This window comes from Arachis stenosperma, chromosome 3 (genome assembly GCF_014773155.1).
Source record: "Arachis stenosperma cultivar V10309 chromosome 3, arast.V10309.gnm1.PFL2, whole genome shotgun sequence".
Taxonomy (NCBI): domain Eukaryota; kingdom Viridiplantae; phylum Streptophyta; class Magnoliopsida; order Fabales; family Fabaceae; genus Arachis; species Arachis stenosperma.
In genome coordinates this window covers 126122899-126131239 of record NC_080379.1, presented here as the reverse complement: position 1 = coordinate 126131239, position 8341 = coordinate 126122899, and the positions used below count along the sequence as shown (strand labels likewise).

Below are 8341 nucleotides of genomic sequence, written 5' to 3'. Positions count from 1 at the left end.
CACAACACTTTGATGAATGTGATGATCTGTGACACTCATCATCATTCTCACCTATGAACGCACGTGATTGACAACCACTTCCATTCTACTCTAGGCCGGGCGCATATCTCTTAGATTCCCCAACAGAATCTTCGTGGTATAAGCTAGATAGATGGCGGCATTCATGGGGATCCGGAAAGTCTAACATTATCTGTGGTATTCCGAGTAGGATCCCGGGAATCCGGAAAGTCTGACCTTGTCTGTGGTATTCCGAGTAGGATTCCGGTATTGAATGACTGTGACGAGCTTCAAACTCTTGAAGGCTAGGCGTGATGACAAACGCAAAAGAATCAAGGGATTCTACTCCAACCTGATTGAGAACTGGCAGATGATTAGCCGTGCTGTGACAGAGCATTTGGACCATTTTCACTGAGAGGATGGGATGTAGCTATCAACAAGGGTGATGCCTCCAGACGATTAGCCGTGCAGTGACAGCGCATAGGACCATTTTCCCGAGAGGATTAAAAGTAGCCATTGATGATGGTGATGCCCTACATACAGCTTGCCATGGAAAGGAGTAAGAAGGATTGGATGAAAGCAATAAGAAAGTAGAGATTCGAAAGGATTCTAGCATCTCCACACGCCTATCTGAAATTCCCACTATTGATTTACATAAGTATTTCTATCCCTTTTTATTTTCTATTTATTATTAATTTTCAAAACCTATAACCATTTAATCTGCCTAACTGAGATTTACAAGGTGACCATAGCTTGCTTCATACCAACAATCTCTGTAGGATTGACCCTTACTCACGTAAGGTATTACTTGGATGACCCAGTACACTTGCTGGTTTAGTTGAATGAAGTTGTGTCCACACATAGCCAAGAGCCATAATAATGATTCCATATAATAACAAAGAGTACTACATTGATGTGATCACAATTTCGTCCACTATCACCCAATGTCATAGTCTTGCTCCATCTGATTCTGAAGTTCCTCGGCCTGTTAAAGAGAACATTAATTAGCTCTGGCAAATAATCTGGTCATATCTAACAGCTAAACAGTAGGTTTTCAAATTTACAGATTTTTTACTTCTGCTTGTGTTCCTCTTAAAGATTCAAACTAAAGACTTTCATAACAAATTACTGTAAAAAGTAAATAAAATAAAACAAAAAGATTTACCATATCTTCATCAATATCTTCATCATCTTCAGGAACTTGTGGTGGATTAAAGAAATTGAAGAAACTCTCACAGTTTTTAGTCTTTGTAATAGGTTTTACGTTCTTTGAACCCTTCTTGGGCTTTTTCTTAAGAATCTTCTACGTCAAGCATTTCCCTTGATGCCATTGAATTTCAGTCCTACAGAAAAAAGTAACTACCAAATTTATTTAAGAAAAAGCCAACCCATTGTGACACAATATAGAGTTGTGGATAGCAAATAACGCAATAAGCATAACAATAGCTCACTCTGTTTGTTCGAATGTCAATATTTGTTAATATTTGTTCAAATTAGTTCTTTTGCTATAGTTATGGTGTTAGTATAAGCATAACAAAGCAAAAGGTAAAATGTAATAATTATCACATAATTTCAGAGAGAAAAAGTGTAGTTTACTCTTACAGAATGAAAATTACACATAGAATTATCGAAAAAAAAAGTAAATCTAAAATGAAAAAGCTTTCTTCGAGGCCGGACTTAGAAGACGAGCAGAAAGAAAGACAATCAAAAGTAGCAATAGAAAGATAAAATCACTCAACAACAGGAAATTGAAGAAATCGAAGAGTCATTCAATAAATCTAAGAAGTGACATTGTTGATGATAACAATGATAAAGATCAAATAATCATTCAACAACCCAACAATTACAACACAGCAACAAACATTACAACAACATTTGAACAAAAATTTTAGAAATTAAAAAGAAAAAAAAATCGAGCATTCAGCAACCAGAGAAGCCAACGAGGATCGGGAGGGCGTGCCGAGCTACCTGGGTTCTGGACAGAGGAAAGAGGAAGAAGCGGAAGCGTTGAGCTTGGGGACGGCGGTAGCAAAGAACCTAGGGCTAGGGTTTTGCCGTTTTGGTTTGGAACTTTCACTACTTTGCTTGAGAGGGGGACGAATGATTTGGGGAATTGGAGAAGATAAAGAACGATTGATTTTTTGTTTTTTTTATAAGTTTTGCTTTGCTTCAGAGGGGCATGAATAATTAGGGGGATTGGAGACGATGAATAACGATTGATTTTTGTTTTTTTATATGTTTTTGTTTTATTGTTTAAATTATTTGAATCTATAAAATTATGATTAATTAAATTCTAAAATTTGATTAATTTAAAAAGATATTTTTGTCTAATCAAATAAAGCAAGGATGTTTAAGACTTTTTATAAAATTAAATAAAAAAATATTTTTATTTTTATTTAATTAAAGGGATGTTTTAGTAAAAGTAGTAATATAATATATATAAAAAAAGAAAAAATTAAATACTGATGTAGAAAATAAATTTTACGTGGCTTGTTACTACAATACTACTTGTCCATATTTTAAACGTATCGGTACGTATGAATTTATCATCGTACTGTAGCAAACACAATAAATTAATGGTTGAATGTGTTACTAATTTTTCTTCATATATTTTTTTTGTTTAAAAATGTTTTGGTTATTCATGTTATTTATAAAAAAAAATAAATGATTTATTCTTTCAAATAATTATATTTACAGTAATATTAATAAATATTTAACTTTTCTTAACTATTATCAGTCAATTTTGTAAAATTATTTTATTTATTTTAAATTTTTAATCTTAAATTTTAAATTCTAAAATTAATTAATAGTACCCAAGTAAGAATTAGTGTTCTATACTTTCTCTGGTATTTATCATGTATAGCAAGTAGTATTGTGTTTGTGTTTTATATCAATTGTACATACATATGCATGGTAATTCAGAAAAACTAAAATGTTACGAGGAAGCTAATTAAGGAACGAATTATATATTATTAGCCCGTGGTAGCAAAAGAATCCAGAAGAAAAAGGATGGGACAAATGGAAAGTATGGGAAAATGATAGAGATTATTAGGGAAGTAACGAAAATGCGTCTTATCTAACTAAGTGGGTGCCAATATAATGCAAACCACTTGATCAGCTTTACAGCACATACACTAATCCTTCATCATAGGAGAAAGTTGCATCATGAATTCATGATCCAAGAGAAAGCGAAACTGAAAATAGAGACCTCAACTACAACAATTAACAAACCTAATGTAGCATTAAGGAATTATATTCTGCTTTATTAAGGATAGGAGTTGGTGAGTATTTGACTTTGGAGGGTTTCGGTGGGCCCCTGTAATGTTCTCTGGGCTTTATACGTAACCTAATGATCTTCTAGAAGCTAGAAGCCCAGCATTTTGTATCTTTTCTTTACCCTTAAAATATTTTTAGGATCAGCAATGATTTTTATAAATAATATGAAACATTTTATCATGATTAACTTTATATGAGTAAATTAAATTAAAAAATAATTATTTAATTAAAATTAATGAATATAATTATCTATATATTTATTAAATTGAACATCTAATGTATTCATTATTTATATTATTTAATATTTTTATTGTCTTTTGTATTTTTTTCTTCTTATACATATAGTAAAGACTAATTGAATTATAAATGTTGTCCGGGCCTAATTTATTCCCTTTCAAGTTTAATTAAAATTTGAGTAAAACCATTACTTAAATTAGGAACCTCTCAGGCTCTCGCATTACTTCATTAGGCGACATTCACACTGATCATGCAAAAGAATCTTGTGTAACTAACTATGCGCTTAAATTATTAATATTAATTAGTTAAATAAATTTCAGAACAAAAGTCTTACAGAGCCGGCAGGATCAATATTATAGAATTAAAAATCATCTCGACCGATGTTTTCTTAAAAAATTCCTTAAATGCTTAGTTACATTTTGTTAAATCCCATACTCTGTTCAAACAATAGAATTTGACGTTGTCTAACAATTTTTTGATGATTTACATAATCAGGTAGAATCAATCAAGGCATTTGAACATTACAGATCAGAATCATTCAACGACAATTTACTTTAAAAAGAAAAAAAAACTCTTGGAATAAAAAAAGGAAGCACAAGTGAAAAGAGGGAAAAAGAATGGAAAACGGCGGACGACGGAGGTATGATAACATCAAGATAATTCTATTTCTAATTCAAAAACATAATTTCGTATCAGTAAATACGTTTAATTATGGTGAGGAAATTAGCCTACGATGTTAGCAATTCAACCTTTTGGCAAAAAGAGCATAAAATATAATAATAATATTACTTGTACCCTAAAATTAATTATAAAAACCAAGGTTATGAAAACCGGACCGGTCATCGAACCGGTCAAGCAACTGGTTCAATGGTTCAATGGTCCGACCGGGGTCGAACCGTGGTCGAACCGGTTTAATTAAATATACACTAAAATTATATAAAAATTCAATATATAATTTTAAATATACCAAATTAGTCTCAAACAATAGTATTATACTAACTCAAACAATAGTATTATACTAAAAAATGATTGGCTAAGCTATAATATCAAGTAGTCTCAAACAATAGTATTATACTAACTCGAACAAAATTAACTCAAACAAAAAGCAGCAATTCAGAAACTAACCATCAACAACTAATTGCAATATTTCTTGCTCCACCTGGCCCTGTTCCTCCAAAGGCTTCCTTTTTTCTAAATTAGTTGGCTAAGCTACATACAAAACTAAAGTTTCCTGTTTTATTTTGATTAAAGTTTCAAAATCAGATCTGGCAAATCAATAGATACTATAGGAAAAATAAAACTGCATATCTAATTGAAACAAAGTTCTCACGTTTCTACAGCCTTTTCAATATTCTAAATCATGACACTCTTAACTTCAGAGACCTTTTTCTGAACCTTGGCAAGCTTGCTTATCTACTCCAGTACTGCATATGCTCCTTGAATTTCAGCCTGCACCATCCAAACAAAACAAAACAAAACAACACAATTCACACAAATTCAACCAAATCAACCTCCATAATCAATTAGTCTCAAACAATAGTATTATACTAACTCAAACAAAATTAACTCAAACAAAAAGCAGCAATTCAGAAACTAACCATCAACAAAATTAACTCAAACAAGCAGCAATTCAGAATATTAATCCCACGCACCCAGAATCACAAAATCAGTATTATACTAACTCAGTAACTCAAAATAGTAAACCCAGCAACTCAGAATAACAGAATCAATATTATTAAAAATAATTGAAAACAAGCAAAAATAAATTGACTTACCGGCAGCGACGGAGAAAGAAAGTGACGGCAATGAGATCTTGAATTTTTTAGTGAGTGACGGATCGGCCATCTTCAACATAAACAATGTAGTGAAAAAGGGAGGAAATCAGAATAAATAAAAATAACAAAAAAAATGAAAAATCAATAACTCGTTCCACCCACAACAGAGGAAACAAATAAAAAACTAAAGTGAAAAAGGGAGGAAATCAGTGAAAATAAAGAAGAGCATGAAGAAGATGTTGAAGAACGGCGAAGATTGAAGAACTCACGGCGACGGCAAAGTCCACGGCGGCAAGGGTACGTTCGCACTACGCACTGAGAGTGGTGCTCAACACACAGAGAGAGAGAGAGAGATGGCTCGGAGACAAAGGCGTTTCGATGACGAGAATGAGGCGGCGATGACGACGGAGCAGTCCTTCGCGGCGGCGATGCCAACAGTTCAGACTCGACGTCGAGGAGAGGTGACGATAATAGGTGTTGTTGACTTTGAAGAGAGCGACAGAGAGAGATCGCCGAAGAGACGATGACCGGCCGACGGCGACAAGAAGAGTAACGATCCGAAGAGACGACGACCAACTGACGCGACGAGGAGAAGAACGATGAGAAGAGCGCGACGGTGGATAGTGATGGTGGCTGGGTTTAGGGTTTCTCAGAGACGGAGAGAAAGGGGAAGGGAGGGGTGGGGTGGGGTGAGAAGAGTGCGACGGTGGAAGAGTGATGGCGGCTAGGTTTAGGGTTTCTCAGAAACAGAGAGGGAGAGAAGGGGGAAGGGTGGGGGTGGGGGTGGGGGTGGGGTGGGGTGGGGGTGGGCTGGGTATCTGTTGTGTTGGGTTGGGTTTTTTTTGTTATATATATATATATATTATAAAAAAACCGGTAACTCTGAAAAAACCTGGCCGGTTCTGACGGTTCACCGGTTAACCGCCGGTTCAGCCGGTTTTCAGCCCGGTTTTTTGCAGAACGGTTTTACCATAGAACCGAACCGACCATATGACCGGTTTCCGGTTCGGTTTTCAGAACAATGATAAAAACCAGTTATCAATATAGAATAAATATCCGAAAAATAAAATACACATTAAAAAATAAGTTAAACTACATATTTATCTATACATAAATATATAGTAACGGATTTTAATTCCGTTGAGTAAATAACTAGTCATTTTTTTTTGTTAAATTTTTTTTAGAGAGAATACAAATTCAAACTATCATGAGAAACATCCAAAACTTAATGAAAAGAAACATTTAAACTCTAAGAAAAAATCTAAATTTATTTTAAAATTTCAAAATTTATTTTAAAAATTTCTAATAAAAAAATATTCGAAACGTAACAAAAAGAAACATTTAAAACCTAATAAAAAAAGATATGCAAAATCATTTAAAAATTTTAAAACTTAACAAAATGAACCATTCAAAAAATATTAAAAAAAATATTCGAAAAATAAATAAAAAATATCTAAAACTATTAATTAAAAAATCACCTAAAACAAAAAAAATCCAAAATAATATAAAAAAATATTCCAAACGTAAAAAGAAAAAAATCCACAACTAGTAAAAAGAATAATCCAAAACCAAGAAGAAAAACAACACAGCCAGAGCATGCGTTTGGATGTGGCGGAACACAATGTCCTTCTTCGCTGGCCTTTCCGTTGCGAGTCTCGGTGGCTAGACGCACGTGCGTGCGTTCGCGGAGGGAAGGTATTGTGGTTGTGGAAAAAGGGCATTGCGTGTGTGCATGCAGCGGCAGAGGGAGGGGCCACTGCGTGCGTGTGGTGGCGGAGGGAAGGCGCTGCATCCATGCGTGCGGTGATGGGGGCACTGCATCCGTATGTGTGGCAGTGAGAGGGGATGCTGCGTCCGTGAGTGCAACGGCAATGGCAACAGCGCGCACGTGGTTATGAAAAGAGGAATAAGGATTGTGATTGTTTCTTTTACTATATATTGTCAATGGAGTGAGAATGAAATTAGGGTTTGCGACTCATTTCGGTATTTTTTTTCTCCTTATTAAACATTTTTTTCCTAATTAACTGTAGTTAGATACATCATTAGTTCGTTCTCTAAACTTTCTCTTTTGCTTATTTTTTATAGAGTAAACTACTATTTTTACCCACAAAAGTTGAAAACAGTGACACATCAGTCCATAGAAGAAGGAAATTACAATTTGTGTCCATGAAATATGGGTTCCGCATAATAAAATTATCCACACACTAAAAAATCACCTAAAAACCCCAAATTACCCTTATCATCATCTGCATCATTATTACATTACTCTCTCTCTCTCTCTCTCTCTCTAAAACATTCGTGTTGTTACAACAGAGGCTCCAATAATAATAGCAGAACACATCAAATGGAGAAGAACCAGAAACCAATTAATCCGGCACAACCACATCATCGCAGAAGAAATAGATCCAAAGCCACAAATTCGATTCGCAAGGTGTAAGTCCATCATTTCGTATATATTCCTTTCCATATTCTCCAACAATAACAACAGCACTAGCGATAATGATAAAGAGGTAACAAAAAATGAGAGAAGAGATTAAGGGTCTAAAGGGTACTATTGTAGAATTAGACATTGAATTCATCAGTAATGATCCTCAACAAACTCCTCGCTCTCTGGTTCTCCAACAACAACAACCACCAGTGAATGAAATTCTCTTCCAATCTTCTTACGAAGTCACGGAGTTCAGTCCTCGTCGGAGACCATGCCCTCGCGCTCTGCAACATCAATTCATCGTGGCTGATGGAGAGGTCGTGCAACGGTGCTGATGATTGGTGAATTGAAGTCATTGTGGCTGATGGAGGTCGTGCAACAGTGTTTCAGGGAGTCCAGCAAGTTCAAGACTTTTAGAGGCAGACATAGGATTTGCTTCTCAGCAAAATAGATTGGGAGTGGAAGAATGTCGGAAGCCTTGGGAAGTGGAAGAAAAGTTGTAATGGTGGTAATTATTGTGGGTCCTTTGGCCACTGCGATAACGTTGGAGAAAGTTGGAGGTGGAAATCCATTGTAAAAAATGGTAGGAATGAAAAAAATGAAAAAGGGGAGAAATAAAGAAAGAGAA

General features: G+C 34.8%; 1 long non-coding RNA gene across 1 annotated transcript; it reads right to left on the bottom strand.

Annotated features, from left to right (window-relative positions):
• Window positions 1-4804: 4804 nt before the first annotated feature.
• On the bottom strand, window positions 4805-5633 carry LOC130965316 (uncharacterized). The gene is made up of 3 exons (XR_009081215.1): window positions 5555-5633; window positions 5286-5355; window positions 4805-4959 (listed from the first exon to the last, which is right to left on the bottom strand). It is a non-coding gene; the product is annotated as an uncharacterized LOC130965316 (long non-coding RNA).
• Window positions 5634-8341: the final 2708 nt, after the last annotated feature.